The sequence below is a fragment of the Ochotona curzoniae genome, unplaced genomic scaffold (assembly GCF_017591425.1).
Source record: "Ochotona curzoniae isolate NIBS_2020 unplaced genomic scaffold, NIBS_Ocur_1.0 contig_2599, whole genome shotgun sequence".
Lineage (NCBI taxonomy): Eukaryota > Metazoa > Chordata > Mammalia > Lagomorpha > Ochotonidae > Ochotona > Ochotona curzoniae.
The window spans coordinates 11,839,253-11,855,451 of NW_024465520.1; positions in this window are offsets into that span (position 1 = coordinate 11,839,253).

Sequence of the window (16,199 nt, forward strand, 5' to 3'; positions counted from 1 at the left end):
GGGCTCCTGGCTTCAGATCAGCGCAGCACCAGCTATTACAGTCACTTGGGGAGTGAATAATCTGACGGAAGATACTTCTCTTTGTCTCTCCTCCTCTCTCCGTGTATATCTGACTTTGCAATAATAATACACAAATCTTTAAAAGAAAAGAAAAGTCCTAACATAAGGGATATTTATCTTCCATTGGTGGAAAAACTGGTGATTTCATTTTTTGTGTTTCAGTATTATCATTATTGTTTATCAGGTTTTTTTTTCTGAAATTTTCTGCCATACCTATGCAGCAATGTTAGAATAAAAAAGGTTGAAAATATTTCTTCAAGGGTGTGTTATGTGTCTTTTGTCCCCTGAATTGTGTTGAAAACAATGTTGGGTGCTATTAAATAAGTTGCTAACTTCATGCACTGCCTGGCTTTTTTCTTCGGGAAGTAGAAGTGAAGTATGTCTGAAGAAATTATAAATGTATAGCATCTGGTTGACAGAAATTTTAGAAAACATTTAGAGCTAAATTTTTAAAAAAGATTTATTTTATTTTCATTACAAAAGTCAGATATACAGAGAGGAGGAGAGACAGAGAGGAAGATCCTCCGTCCGATGATTCACTCCTCAAGTGAGTGCAACGGCCGGTGCTGTGCTGATCCGGTGCCAGGAGCCAGGAACTTCCTCCAGGTCTCCCATGTTGGTACAGGGTCCCAAAGCTTTGAGCTGTCCTCGACTGCTTTCCCAGGGCACAAGCAGGGAGCTGGATGGGAAGTGGAGCTGCTGGGATTAGAACCAGCGCCCACGTGGGATACTGGCACGTTCAAGGTGAGGACTTTAGCCGCCATGGCCACGGCGCTGGGCCCTAGTGCTAAATTGCTATGTAAGCACTTTGATATTATCCAATTCTCATCCAGCTCAAAGAGGATGACACTCCTGTTACCCTATCTTGCAGATGAGAAGATCAAGGCATAAGAACCAAGGTCCCAAGCTATCACAAGAAGTAAGCAGTGACACTCAACACCTCCACCTATAAATATTCACTACCAATGAGCTGCTCTCAGCCGGCTCAGTGTCATTACTCCCACCGTCACTTGTAGAACCTGAAGCGTAGAGAAGTATGTTAGCAGCCTGGCTAAAAGTGGCAAGGCGAGGACACTTGACCTCAAAACCCACCCTCTTTCAACTATGTCACGCTGCTTCATGCATTTACATGAAGTCAGCAAACCCAAACAGGAAATCATCAGAGAGCTATGAAAACATCTCCAGGGGCGCATGCCGCTTGTGAATTAGCTCTTTCCCAAGCTGGCTTGCGTTCCGGCCTGTCCACCTGCATGCGTTTCCCTTTCCCACGAGCTGAGAGTAGCGCCATCTCTTATTCTCCAGTTTAAAGGGGAAAAGCTTGTGGTTCTACAATCACCAAAAGCAGCTACATATGAACTTAATGGGGAGTTGTTCATTTCCTCTGAAGACGTGGTAGAAAAGGTACAATCCTGCTTCTATTCCTAGGGTTGTGAGAAAGTAATTGCAGGCATTTGCTGGCAGAAAGAAAGCAACTTCATTTTTGGAGAGTAAATGCCCTGTTGACAAGTTGGCAGGGCTGCCTTGTTTGGAAAAGAATGTGCAGAAAACCCAGAAGATAATTAGTGCGCTGTAACTTAACAGCATGCAGCAGGGCTGTAGCGTGCCTGGCAGAGGCAGATGTGGCCACACAGTTCATTAACGCTGTATAGTTGGTCTAATTCCATTTGGGGCAATTAGAGAAGGCTCTAGAACCTGCATAGAGCTCCAAAATAGACTTTCTGATCTCAGCAGTGGTGGGGTCAGTCTGAGCCGCCACCATGGGCCCCGGGAGATTAGAAGACAGAATTCCTCATAAACCCAGCTGCTTTCCCTTTGCAATCATTTCTGCACTGACCGTCGCATGGAAGAGAGCAGCAGCGCATGCACAAAACAAAAGAACTCAGACGCTGACTTCCAAAGGCACTCTGCACCATTTCCATATTATTCCTTAAGCAGCAATTGAAATCATTGAAGAGTTTATCTTTTTAACAAAGTGAATAAGCTTTAGTGAAACTGTTTATGAATGATTTTCTGCTAATGCAATTTCATTTTTCTGGTGAGTTAAGAAAATGACGATCTATTTTATTAGAAGAAAGCAAAAAAGATGAGGTCACACTAGATATTCTAAAATGCTTGCCAGTGCTTTGAGAATGCTCCTTGGTCTGGTGAGATTTCTCCCATCGCTATTGTCCCTTTCTTCCTTTTCCTCCTTACAGCTCTCTCTTAAACATAGGATCACATTAGTGCTCAAAGACCCTCTGTCCCCGTATGCACAACTCCTGACTCGGCCCTACCGTCTCTCTGCCTGCGTGCTGACAATCTGGTAGAGCTGGGATGCACTGACACATGCAGTCAGTGGGTTCCACTTTAAAGTTTGAGGCTCTCCATTCTTTAAGTCCACTTAGTAAGTCTCTCATGTAAAGGAGTGTCACATTTTATAGGTTCACTGAGCGTGGTAATCTGTCAGGTTAATTTGCTTACAGTGCTGACCTGTAGTCTGATCCTAGCAACTGCCAGGGAGGGAAGCGAGCGGTTCAGCTGTGCCGAACAAATAAGGAAGCCAAGTTGCTGCTAAATATTTTCCGAAAGTCTTCCTCTGTGTGGTTAATTAGCCACCTGATAATCCTGTGGCCTTGACTCGTTTTAAAAACTTAAATAAGGACACAATTTTTTTTTCCTAGGCCACGTGGATAGACTGTCAAAGCAACATGGAACTGTTTGCCAAACGCCTGTAGCCCCTGTCTTCACACGAGAGAGAACATGTGTGGGTTCTGATCATAGCTGTTGGGTCAGTGGTTTGATCAACGCTACTGTGTACCCTGGGCACAGCTCCAACTGCCCAGCAAAAGATTACCATGTCTTGGCAGGATTGTGTATTGAGACTTTATGTTCCCTCTGTTTTCACCTGCTTTCCTCTCTCTGCATGGAGTGAGTGAGCTGGCTTTACCTCCTGGTCCATCCATAGCTTCCACTCCCACGGCTGTTTTTCTGTGGAGTGAGACACTGTGTCTCTTGTTCCTCCTCAGAGAAGGGAGGACCAGGATCTTCAGTGTAAAGCTTATGTCTGGGACCAGAACCAGCCTGGCTGGTAGGTAAAACTCCAAATGCAACTGAGTAGCCTAGGGAGAATGAGCCCTTACCCAAAGGCGGCTCCGTTCAGCAAATGGCTTAGCCTGCCTGGCCTCCTGCCTCTGCTCTGGAGTTCATCCCATCATAAGCCGCAGGGACTTCGTAGGCATGTTGTTGTATTAGCACCATATGGAGAGTCCTCATGGAACCCACATGCAGAATGTGTGATGTCAGACCAGTTTACATGAGTCCACATTTTGTGCAGCTGCTATGCGCAGATGTTTTGTTTCATTTTTGATGTCAGCACCATATCCTTATAAATCCACCGAGCCCAAGACTGAAAAGGATAGAAAGCTCTGTGTGCTCACACGTGTCTTGGGACCTGGAAGTTCCGTGTCACTTGTGGGTAGGCCTGCACTCAGGACCAGGGCTCCTCTCAGAGCTGTGGGCATCAGCAGGGAAGCGAGTGCTCAAGGACAGCCATCTTCACCCAGAGGGAAAGCCGCTAGCTGGCATCTGAAGGGCCGCTTGAGGTAGATTCCTGCCAGGAAAGGCTGCTGGATAGACACTGCAATTTCTTTTGAAGGTGTTTGATAAAAATCACCCATCAAAGCAAATTGGCTTCTGAGAAGGAAGTGTTGATGAACAAGTGTCCCTGGCTCTGCCTCTCAGACTTGACAAGCGTGGCGTGGGCTTGCCTTGGTCAGGGCAAGGTGAATCACTGTCTTTTACCTTCAGCGGTTGGTGCCCAAATAATGCTGATATTCAGAAATAAGTGGTTCTCCGTGTTTCCTTGGAATTAAGGTTAGAAGGTCTCATACTCTTTTGAAATGGCTTTACGTCTAGATTTTACATGTTATTTATAACTCCATATTATGACTAGATGGGTTATTTTAAAATAAATGTGGAAACTGCATTTTCTGATTCACTTTGGATAGGTTGCGGGTTTTTGTGGTTTGGTCAAGCCATTGAACTTTGGGAATTTAATGTGGGGGGCCCCCAAGCACTCTCTGCTGTAGGCAGTTTCTGGGTTGTTTATTTTCCCTCCTCTGTCCCATCATTGTCATTCCACTGCAAGGACTTTCACCGGCTCATCTGCTCGCCTTGTGAGATGGGAAAGCTTTGCAAACATGAGGCCCTGTCTCGAAGTGACTCATGCACGAGACACACGCAGAATTGTCTGACTTGCTTCTCCTCTTGTGTTGTGTGGGTTTTTGAAAATCAGAGAAAGTAAAACAAAACTACCCCAGCTTATCTTCTGAAGAAGAGAGAAAACATTTGGCTGCAACATGCCAAGAACCTTGCAGGGCCTGCTTCTAGTTCCAGATTGATGGCGTGCCTTGCTGCTTAAGACAGGAAGTGCCCTGCTCTGCTCCTCTGGCAGGCCTGGAGAGGGGAGATTCCGGGATGCTGGTTTCAGGTTAGACTTCAGTCCTTCACGTTCACGCTTGACAACTGTAATGGGTGCTATCACTCCGCGAATTCCGGTGTAGATTCACTGGTGGGGAGAAGGAGTGGATCGTAATGAAAGAATCTTGAAAGGCAAAAAAAAAAAAAGAAAAAAAAAAGAATCTGGAAAGGCTGTACCTGGAAATAGTCTTAATCTGTTTCTTTTAGAAGTTTCTGCTCTTTGAACAGAAAGCTCGGCTCCATTGCACCATCAGCTTCAAAGATTCCTGAAACTCTGAAGACCTGGTCAAAGATGCGCAGGGGCCCAAGTTTTTTTCTTTTTAATTTTTGATTTTATTTTGATGATGTTTAGTTGTTCAGGGTAGGAAGGATTGAGGGTTCGGGAAAAGTGGGTATGATCGTTGTTTCCAAATTTTCTCTTTCTTCTTCCTGTTTCTGCGGGAAGAAGGAGATAAGGGGAGGAGCCACACCCAGCCTTCCAGCCGCCCCAGTACCCCGGGGATGGGGAATGGCCACGATAGCTCCCCATGTGACGCATGCGCTGAGGATTCTTCCCACGTGGTGTCGATAGTTCTGAAGTGCTCTGGATCTCACAGATCCGTGGGTCTGCCTGCGCGGACAGTTCTGGGTCAAGGCCATTTTGAGTACTGTTCTGGCTAGAGATTGTAGCTGGGTTAAGCCACATAGCAGCTCACCACACACTGCTGGAAATTGTCATTGAGGGAAATCAAAGACTTGTATAAAGGTCTGCTGACAATTGCTGACTACACAGGTTGTATACGCTACACTTTGTCCAAAGTGCGGCTCTTGGTGAATGAGACTATTTTGAAGGCTTTTTTTACTCATAGTTTGTCGTGATTCATGCCATTAAATCTAAACTCATCATTCTACCAACAGTCATGTTGTTTTCCTTGTGATAAATATATATCCACTTAATGAGGACGTGTGGGAATTTGAGGTGTAAAATCCTGTGGTAAAAAAATTCTGTACTATATGCCCAATTTCCGGAGGTGGTTTTATTCTTACATCTTTGCGCTTTTTCTACATCTCTGACTCTCAACACCCCCATGCCCTACAGAGATTATTTATCTTTGAGTAGAAATAATCCACCAACTCTTTCACTGCCGAAAATCCTTCAGGTTGTTCCTACTAAGAAGCTTTAATAATTAGATATCCAAACACACGCAGTAAGAATACATAAGGTGTATAAATGGACCAATAAACTTTCTTTTCAAAGCCACCACTGACTTCATACTAAACATTGCAGCATGTATGTCTACTAATCTAACTTGCCAGGACTGTGTTTATTTCAAGCATTTGACTATAGTAGAATCTATTACATACAGATGTTTTCTTTTTTCTCTAGTATCCCATAGTATCTTGGGTTTTCAAATTCTTTTCTCCCTGTGTTTCAGTTTAGGAAGTTTCAACTGAATCCTCTTTAAGCCCACCGATTTCCTTCTTTGGCCATGCCCAGAAGATGAGCCCACCGAAAGCATTTTTCATTTCCATTCAGGTTTTTCATGTCTAGCATTTCCTCTGCATCCCTGTAGTTTCCAATCCTTTGTTCGCTAGTTTGCTGTTGCATGCCATCTGTTTTCCCCTTAAGCCTTTAATACGTTCATAAGTTATTTTAAATTCCTTTTCTGGGAATCTCAACATCTGTGTCATATCTGAATTGGTTCTGAAGATTGAGTTCTTGCTTATCTTTTAGTGTGCCTTCTACGTCTCTGTTGAAAGCCAAGTGCGAGCCCTACACTCTAATAGGCACTGAGGTAAATAGGCCTTTGCATGAGAATTTATGTAGATGTGGCTTAGAGGTGGGTTTTGTTTAATGGTTGTTAGGTGTAACTTCCAGAGCTTCGGATTCCTCTGGTGTCCTGCATTGAGTCTCTCCTGACTTTGGGATGCCCTTTGGGCTACTACCCGGGCACTCAGACACAGGCTGGTTCTCACGGTTCTTAAAGCTGTTTTCACTATTGGTTTGCTACCATGGTCATAAAATATGAGAAAGAACACGTCTTCTGTGCCGGAGTCCAGCTCCAGTTGAGTTCGGAACTCGAGAAGGGTGTGTGGGTGAGGCATAAAGAAAGTAGAGAGAGAGAGATGGACCACTACAATTCCATGATCATCATGGACAATGCGGGAAAGTTGTCTGCTTTATTTATACAGAAGCAGTCAAACTCTGGCCCAGACTTTTTATGTCATGGTCAAGTGGGTGTTTCTAAGGATAATTCTGCCATTTATTTCACCTTAAAGCAGGATGCTATCCATCCTGGCACCATGGTTAGGAAGTTCTCAATTGATGATGCATATCAGTCAGTTACACGTTCCCACTACAATCCTCATTCTACAGCTTAGTCTTGAATCCGTTAAGGGAGGAAATGCATTACAGAAGGAAGGACCTAAAGATTAAAGAAAGAGGGAAAGAATAGATTCCCACTACACCTAGGGATGGAACACCCTTGATTAGCATATGGTCAGTGGGGGGCAGAGACAGCAATAATAAAAGGCCCTTTGGCTGAAAGGGTATCAGCAACATCAACTTCCAAGTTCATGTTGGTAGTAAACACCAACTCCACAGAGGCAGACAATGCCTAAGCAGATTACAGAATACTCAGCGGGGGTTGTCCGGTGTCCATGCAAAGGAAGGTGGAGCTGCATTCAGGTGGCTGTAGAGACATCCGCCTGGCCCTGCCATACAGCAGGAAATTCCTTGCAGCCCTTGCCTGCAATGGAACAATACTCTTCACACCTTCCTGTCTTCCACACCCATCACACGGACCCCAGCACTTCTGCAATCTCGTTTCAGGCTCTTAGAAAAAATTTAACTTATTTATTTTTACTTCATTTGGAACGGGGACACAGAGGAGAGACACACACAGAGCTTCTGCACACTGGGTTACTTCTCACGTGTCCACAACGGCTGCAGCTGGCCTAGGTTGAAACCAGAGGCCCAGAACCAAATCTGCCTCCTGGGGTGCACATTATCAGGAAGCTAATAATAAACAGAGCCGGTTCTTGAACAAGGAACTCCAGTATGGGCTCCGGGCATCCCCAGTGCTGTCCTAAATAGTGAGCCAAGCACTTGCCCTGTCTCGGGCTTCTGGTAGGCATATACTTCACTGTTGTGGGCTTCCCAAGTGTTTGTTGCCTTTCTCTGAGTACAGAACCCCTCATTAACAAAAGCTCTCCCCAACCACTCTCCACTTCCAGTATTCTGCCAACTGTATTTTAAGTTTAGCTTCATGAGTTCTTGTTTTCTTTGTTTAGGTAAAGCAGGAAGGCTAGGAATTGGAGCAGGGCAGAAACTGCCTTTCTCAGGTGGGATTAGATTTCAGGATCATCCAAGAGAGAAGACTTCACCTTAACAAGTAGTAGAGTATTGATTTCCTCACTGACTCATAGGTCACACAGTAGCGTCATTTACTTCAGTTAGCTCTTTGATTCTCTTCTTCATTTCTTCAGCAACACATTGGCCATTCAGTAGCATGTTATTTAACTTCATGTTGTAAACATTCTGTTTTTCTCTGTGTTGTTGATTTTGTTTTATGGCTTTTCATTTAAGGGGATGTATAGTAACCGTGTAGTAGAGATTATCACATACAGATGTGAAGATGCAATGCAGTATGCATCTCTACTTCCAGATCAAAGATGGACTCCCAAAGAAACGGTTAAGTATATCTTGACAATAAGATGCTGGACTCTGCCATTGTCAACAGTTACAATGTCAGGGTAGCAGAAGGATGGGCTTAGGACTGATTGTGAAGGACTGTACTGTTGTAATGACATGGGGGAAGTAGGGGGAAGGACAGGGATTTGGGGAGCAGGGGAAGGGACGTCCCAGAGACTGTGGAGCTGTACCATGGAATAACAAAATTAAATAATTAATTTAAAAAATAGCAGGGTTTTGCTGTGGAGATGAAGCTGGAGGGTTATACAGATATCTGTTCTTCCTAGCTCTTTGCCCAACCCACAGAAGGGTCTTTCTCAGATTCCTTCCCTGAAAATCAAATAGGGCTCCTGGGAAAGATCTCGAAGTATGAAGGGGGCATTCCCCTATAATTGGGGCTGCAGGTGTTCCTCAACATCACAGTCCTTCACATTCAGCTTTTAGCCATTAATCGCAATTACTGATGACCTAAGTGGCATCGCTCATTACTGTATATTTCTGGATGCAACTATCTCCAGATTTTGGGGTACCCAAGAAAAATCACTGATTTTCAGTTTGTCCACTTTCTCTTGTTTTACAAATGGGATTGATTGGTCTGACATGTTGGCTAATCTTTCGCCTTCAGCTGCTGGCATCCCATATGGATGCTGGTTCATGTCGGCCTCTCCTTTCTGATTTCTCTGCTTATACCTGCAGAACAACAGAATGGCCTAAGGCTTTGGCCCCTACACCCATGTGGGAGATCCAGCAGAGGCTTCTGGCTTCCAGCTTTGGATGAGCCTCAGCTCTGTTTGTTGTGACCATTTGGGGCATGCACCAGCAGATGGAAGACCTCTCTCTTGGTTTCTCCTTTTCTGTCTATAAAAACCTGTCTTTAAGAAACAAGTAAATACATATTTGGGGGAAAAAAATGAGGTTGGTGACCTCCAAACATTTTTACACATGCCCAAAGTGAAAATCACAACACATTTAGTTTAGGTCTCTTTGGAGCAGTCTTCACTCTTTAAAGTAGAATGAGAGTTCCCAGAGGGAATTTACACTTTTGTAAGGTGGGAACAAGGAAATAGAACAATAGAGGGAAAAACTAATTGTTTATGTCAAGTTAATTCAGGTTTTTTTTTTTCTCCTATTTCCCCCCTAAGAGTTAAAGCAAAGGGGACTGTTTTCACTCAGTATCCTAAGCCAGGAAGCTAGAATCTCCTGCTTTCAGGAAGAACTAGTGTGCCTGGGGATCTGCTTCCTGGAGTGTTACTCTGATGATGTGACATCTAGCAGGAAGGACTCTGTTTGGTTTGGTCTGCCCTTTAGGGGCCTGGTGCGGGAGCTCAGTCCAAAATGATGGTCTCCCACCATGTTGGTTTTGTACATTCACAGAGGAAACTAGAAGTCTTTCAACTAAAATGACGCCCTGGGTTTTGTTTATCAGATTGACAAACATTAAGAATGATAATATTCAGTGTTAGAAAGGGAGAAGGAAGATGAGCATTCTTGCATTGTGCTGATAGCATTCTTGAAGGCAATTTCATGCTACCGGAGTTAAAGCACACAGTTCATTTGGTGTAGAAATTCTATCTCCGTGATTCTGTTCTACAGATAAACTGATACAAATGTGAAAATACATAAGGACAGAGGAGTCAACTATGTAATTGTCTATAAAAGCAATAAATTCTAATATATTATCAATAGAGAATAAAAAAAAGACTCTAGAGGATTTATTTATTCTATGGCTATTGTGATGTCCACTAATAAAATATGTAAATTAATATGCCAAAATGGTAATTTGCCCATGAAATGAAACAGCAAGGAGAAGTTCTCCACTTTAGGGAAGACTAATACATTTTTAAACATGCATTGTATTTGTGACTTAAATCACACACGTGCAAAGGAAGCAGATCCTATTCCTCGATTAGAGAGAAAGTTGTCTGGGAAAAAAAGCCATAACCTTTAGTTCAGATTTATAAACAATTCCAGGAATCTGAAGTTGCATTTTCGTCTGGTTAAAGTCCTCATGGGAACGTAACATGGAAGGGAAGTTGCTTCTCAGCCAGTGGAAGCAGCTGGTTAACCATGGCCTCTGTCAGAGGGGGACAGGGACTGTCTGTCATGGCCCGTTGAGTGTCTCCATGGTAGGGTTTTAGCATACACTGATTGGATTAATAAGCTATATGAAAAACATGACAATGGCTGCATGACAAATCATTGTGCCATGTGCAATAGACAAGTCTGGCCAGCGATGGAGAGGAAGTTTCTCTGTTTTTAGTAGCATTCTAGAATCTGAGCACTAATGTTACCAGCACCACAGCAACGTTGAGGAATTTGAACAGACCAAGAAAGCTGCTCATTGAGCTCTTTTAATATTGAAATAATAGTAGAGAATCTCTGGGCAGTTTTTTCTTAACCAGTTCACTAGAGAGATTACATATTTAGGAGTGTCCTAAAAGTATTACATTTTAAATGATGAAATGAAGGGAATTAGAATTAGATGGACTTAGGGTTTTGGTTAGCTAAAGTCTGTGACCATAAGCTGTTGAGATTAAAAGAGAGAGGACACCAAAATTGATTGAGTAATATCTTCACTATTCATGGAGACACCAGGGTAGTCATTCAACTCACAACACCCAGTTACAGCTCACAGCAGGTTTATGGAGTGCTGTCCTCATTTCAGAAATGATGCAACTGGGATTTGGAGAACTTGGATAACTTGTCTCAGAACACACAGCTGGCATTTGATCACAGGTGGGCCTGACACAAAGCCCATGCTCGCCTCTCAGGTCACACGACTGGCCTGGGTGACTGGCATGCCTCACTTGTCATGTTAGCATGGGAGCAGTCCCTGTAGAAGGGCTAGGCTGCTGAGAATGGACTGGACTTAACCATCAGTGCTGTGGAGCTAATCGAGCTTCACACCCAGCTGGAGAGCCAACACCTCACCTGTCACTTCCCTAGGCCGGGGGAAATGACTCAGTGTTTCCATCTAGGACTCTCGACCTTGTGAATAAACAAGGGTGTGCTGGGCATTCTTCTGAAGCCAGGGCGCAGACACCCCCATGCTGAGGTAAACCACAATTTCTGAAGAACTGCTTTCAAGGCTGTCAGCGATGCAAAGATGGTCACTTGTTATAAATACCCTCATGGAATAAATGTCTTGGGTTACTTTTCCATAGTATTTGCTAACTCAGACAGAATGGTTTTCATTTCAGCAGAAAGTTAACCTGTCAGAGAATACTGCCACTTTGAGCATGTGTATGTCATCCTTCGTTTTCTCTCTAGTCCAGGCTTGGGGCTGGGCCTGCATGCAAAGGTGGAGAAGGGGTTTCTGCCAAGGGCCATGGAGTCCCACCTGCAGTTGTCTTAGCAGGACTGGGTCCTGTCTCTTGGCACACTCTCCTAGGTGTCTGAACTGTGGAGTGTCTCGGGGCCTGCTGCTGTGCTCCCTGCTTAGTCCTCCTCCCAGGGCTCAGAACGTTTGTGGTGGGGACCAGTGCTCTGCAGCGTTGGCACCTAGTGCAGTGTTGGCATCCCAGATGTGCACTGGTTCAGGTCCCAGCAGTTCTGCTCCTAAAGCAGCTCCCTGCAAATGGGAAAGCAGTAAAGGATGGCAGAAATTCCTGGGCCCCTGCACCCAAGTGGGGAACCCGGATGAAGCTCCTTGTTCCTGGCTTCAGACTCACCCAGCTCGCTCTTGCTCTCTCTTTCTTTCTCTTTTTCTCTCTGTGTCTGAAAAAATTTGGGGGAAAATGGGATTTAGATATAGTTATTTTGATTTTAAACACTTTAGAAAGTCATGGACATGAGGGATTGTCCAAAAGAACACAGAAAATATATATTATGACAAAACTGTGCGGGGCAGGTGCAGTTGCTCAACCACCTAATCTGCCTGGCAGGCCCGGTATCCCCTGTGGGCGCTGGTTCTAGTCAGTTCTAGTTCTAGTCTAGTTCAGTTCTAGTTCTGCCAGAATGATCAGTTTAGAAGCACAAATACCACTGATTTCTTGCTTTAGTTCACTGAATGGCTTCCAGCTGTGTTTTACCAGTGTAGGGTTTGCATTAGGTAGCTTGTTCTTCCTTGCAGCTCAGCAGTTACATTGTCTTTTTTTCTTTCTTCAGCACACTGCTCTCACCTCCTTGCTGCTTCCCAGATCCTGCTTCCAGAATGTGGCTGGGGACTTTCCCAGTGTTGTTTACTCTAAGCTCAAATGTTATGTTATACACCCGGTGATTGTTCCTTGAGCACTCCAAAGTACTTATCCCTTACTTTGCTACGCAGACTCCATTGCAGTATTCTGTGTTGTTTTCTTTGCCGAGCTACTTTATAATAGCCTGGGATCATTTGCAGGAAGATGTGGTGCTGCAGTTTGGGACACGTGTATTCCATGCTAGAGTGCTAGTTTGAATACTGGCTTCTCGGCTTCTGATCCAGCCTCCTGCTAATGCATTAAGGAGGGCCGTGAGTAACAGCCTAAGTCCTTGGCATCCCTGGATGGAGCTGTGGGTTCCTGGCTTCTACCTACTCAGCCCTGACTGTACAGGCATTTGGGGAGTAAGGAAGCAGATAGAGTCTCTCTCTTCCACCCACATTCTGTTTCTCCCTCTCTTCCCGCACTATGTTGTTCAGAACATAAATAAGTCATTAGAAAAAAACAGCCAAAAAATAATTTTGTTCAGTTGTTTGTCAACCAATTTATTTTCTGCCCCTTCTATTCACAATACAATGATTCCTCCACGTGGGCAGGGAGTGTTGTTCTCTTACTGAGGAGAATATCCCTTGAGCTGGGAGTCTTTCTTTTAGGGAAATAGCAAAAGCTGCCTGGGAAGTTCTCTCTCTCACAGCGCAGTTAATGATAGATCACTGATTCAAGAAATGACCTAGAAGCATAAACTGGTAGTTTTAACTTTTGCATTGAAAAAACAATGTAGGGACAGGCATTCGATGCTGGAATTAAAGCTGCTTAGAACACCCACATACTACAACAGAGCACTTGGGTTTGAGTGTGCTCTGCTGCTGCCAGCGTGCATCGTGGGGGCGGCGTGGCAAGGCTAAGGAGGCTGCGTCTCTGCACCCGGCAGAACTCACTTCGCGGCTCTAGCTTCAGCCTGCCCCAGTCCATTGTTGCGGGCGTTGTGGAGTCAAGCAGCAGTTCAGAGATTTCTCTCTCTTGACCTTTCAGACAAACAAAAAGTCAATAAATAAAATTTGGAAAACCAGAAATTAAAGATATAACATGGTGAATAGGACCATAATTAGGGTTCTCGAATCAGAATCAGACTAGCAGTAATGGGCATTCAGTGACTGTTGAGTATTGAGTTCACTGTTCATCAGTTTAAGTTCTGGCTGCTCCACTCCTGATCCGGCTCCCTGTTAATGTGCCTGGCAGGATGACCTAGGTGTGTGGGCTCCCACATCCATGTGGCAGACCCACTGACTTCTGGACTCAGGCCTTGGACTGCCCTTGCTCGAGCCACGGTGGCCATCGGGTGCAGGAACCAGTGAGAGGAAGATGACTCTCTCTTCCTTTCCCTGTGATTCCACCTTTCAAATAAAGAATGGAGTCTTTTCTTTTAAAGGAACACTGCACAGTATGTGCAGCATCTAATTCAGCAGTAGACTCTGGCTGTACTGAAAAATAGGAATTGTGTTACAGCATGACTTTTAGGATGCTGTGAACCATTCTCTACCTGAATTCATCTCAAGAAAGAACAGCATGGGCAGTCTGCTCCTAGTGTCCGGCTGCCCTTATGAACATTCCTGCTTGATTTTCATCACTTCGGATGGCTAGCATCACTTCTAAAATGCTGAGATGGCCAAATGTGGGCTGCTCTGATGAGTGACCGCCATATCCCTTTCAAAACAATCCCTCCCGGTTAGTTCATCTGGACCCTGGCAGTTCTGGCTGCCAGCCGGTGAGCCAGCAAGGGAAAAAAAAAGGTCTAATTGCCTTGGAGTAGCACCTTTCCTCAGCAGTGGCCCACGAGGAGGACCCTTGTCTCTTTTGGGCAGGGTGGCAGTATCCGCCAGGCCCTTCGCTATCCCCTTTCAAACGCGGCTCTGTTATTCTTCTCACTGCTCTCAGAACGCTGTCTGAAAGCAAAGATGCAGAATGCCAAAGCATGAGAAAAGCTTGGGGTTTTCTTTTGCCTCCCAAGGAGGACTTCTAAATAGAGGCATTTTATAAACAGCTGCGTGTTCTTTCAGAGAGGAAATTGGAGGAAGTGGCTGGCTGAAAGAAAATGAAGCATGGCGTTGTATGAATGCCCTTTCTTTTGATAAACTGTGGGTAACCCTAACGGAGCAGAAGAGACAGTGGTCCTTTTATTATCTGCAAACCGAGCCCCAGGCATGTGCTGTGGTCCAGGGTGACTTGTCCAAATTGAAGTGGATATTCCATAACTCCTGGTTAAAAAGCAACAACAGCAAAGCACAATGTCAAACTGTGTTGGCGAGTTGCAAGGAAGGGGTTGTTCGTTTGCACTGGATTTGTCCCAGCTAGGTTCTGCGGATCTGTTAGATTGAGGCAAAGTTGTCTTCTGCAGGTTGTAAGATTTATTTCAGGAGTCTGTGTCAACAAAGAGTGCAAAGTGAGTTCAAGTCAGATTCCACATAGATCTGGAGGAAGGAGAACACACAAATCATGCTGGATGAAGAAGAGAAAGATTTCCTGAGCAGTCGCAGCAGTTGAATTCTTTGTGTGATTATTGTTTTAATCTGGAAAAGGAAAGGCAAGATAGCTTACACCTGCAAGGGAGTTGAACTTTGCTGTTTGAGACTCGGGGAAGCTAAACGCGAACTAGAGTATTTTAGGCGCAGAACTGTAGGCCCATGGGGCTTTGGGGGTCTTTTCCTCCATCTTCTTCAGCTTAGAAATTTTAAGTCCACATGAAACCTTAGCAATCAAAGAACACCCGGGGAAAGGGTAACAGGCTGGGCCTTCTGTCGTAACTGAAAATGCATCTCCAACTGCAAGATGAAATCCAGTGAAAATGCAAGCCTCAATGGACGGACTTCCAGACAGTTCCCTGAGTGTTTCTGCTTTATGAATCAAGGTCGTCCTTTTCTCCAGAGGTCTCCAAGAAAAGCGAATGAGAATGTTTACCTTAATTTTAATTTCTATTTTCATAGAGTTGTTTATTCTTCAAGCACCAACTCACCCAGTCCGAGGCCAGATGCCATCTACTGCCATTCTGCACTTGGGTAACGCGACAGGAGCTAGAGACTGGAAGTTCACGTGGCCACAGCAGCTGGGTCTTGCATAGTTGACACTGACACTTGGATTTGCAAGTCCTTCTGGAAATACTTCAAATTGCAGTCAGTTAGCTTATGTTTGGGGCTTTCAGAAAACTTGATGACCCCGGAAGTATCTCCTAGATCTTATGCCTATCTTCATAGACAACAACTGAGAAAAATGGAAATTCCTTTCAAAACAAAACAAAACAAAGCTGATTATCAGAGTAAGAAAAATTAAAAAGAACTTCTCTTCACAAGGAAATACACTGCTTACACCAAAGTGCTCTCCTCGGTAAATTATAATAGTGAGCACTTGAAGTTATCTTAATATCTGATAATAAAGTAGTGATTTATGAAATCATGGCATATAACCTCAACAAAATATTGCTCAAAGATCAAGAGTGATAGCTAAGGAGACCACAGCATTCTGGGAGTGTTAATGTAACAATTTTGCACTCAGTAACTCTTGTGTTCCGGGACCCTCCTGGGCAAGGCATGTGCAGGAGAATCTCATACAGCTTGTAGTACTTGTAGAAGAAAGGACGGTGAGAACAAAGGCCTGGAGGTGTATTCAGGGGGCTGGGAGCCTTTCAGTGTGACCGGAGTCCTAGGGCTGGGAGACAGATGGGACTGGAAAAGGCAGGTAAAGAACAGATGGAAGGGTTTATTCTGTGGGTAAAGAGAGGCCGTTGTCAGTTTTAATATGATAAAATACATGACTGTTCCATGGAATAGTAATGCTTTCCTTAATTCATTAAACCATTCGTAGTTGTATATTCATTAATT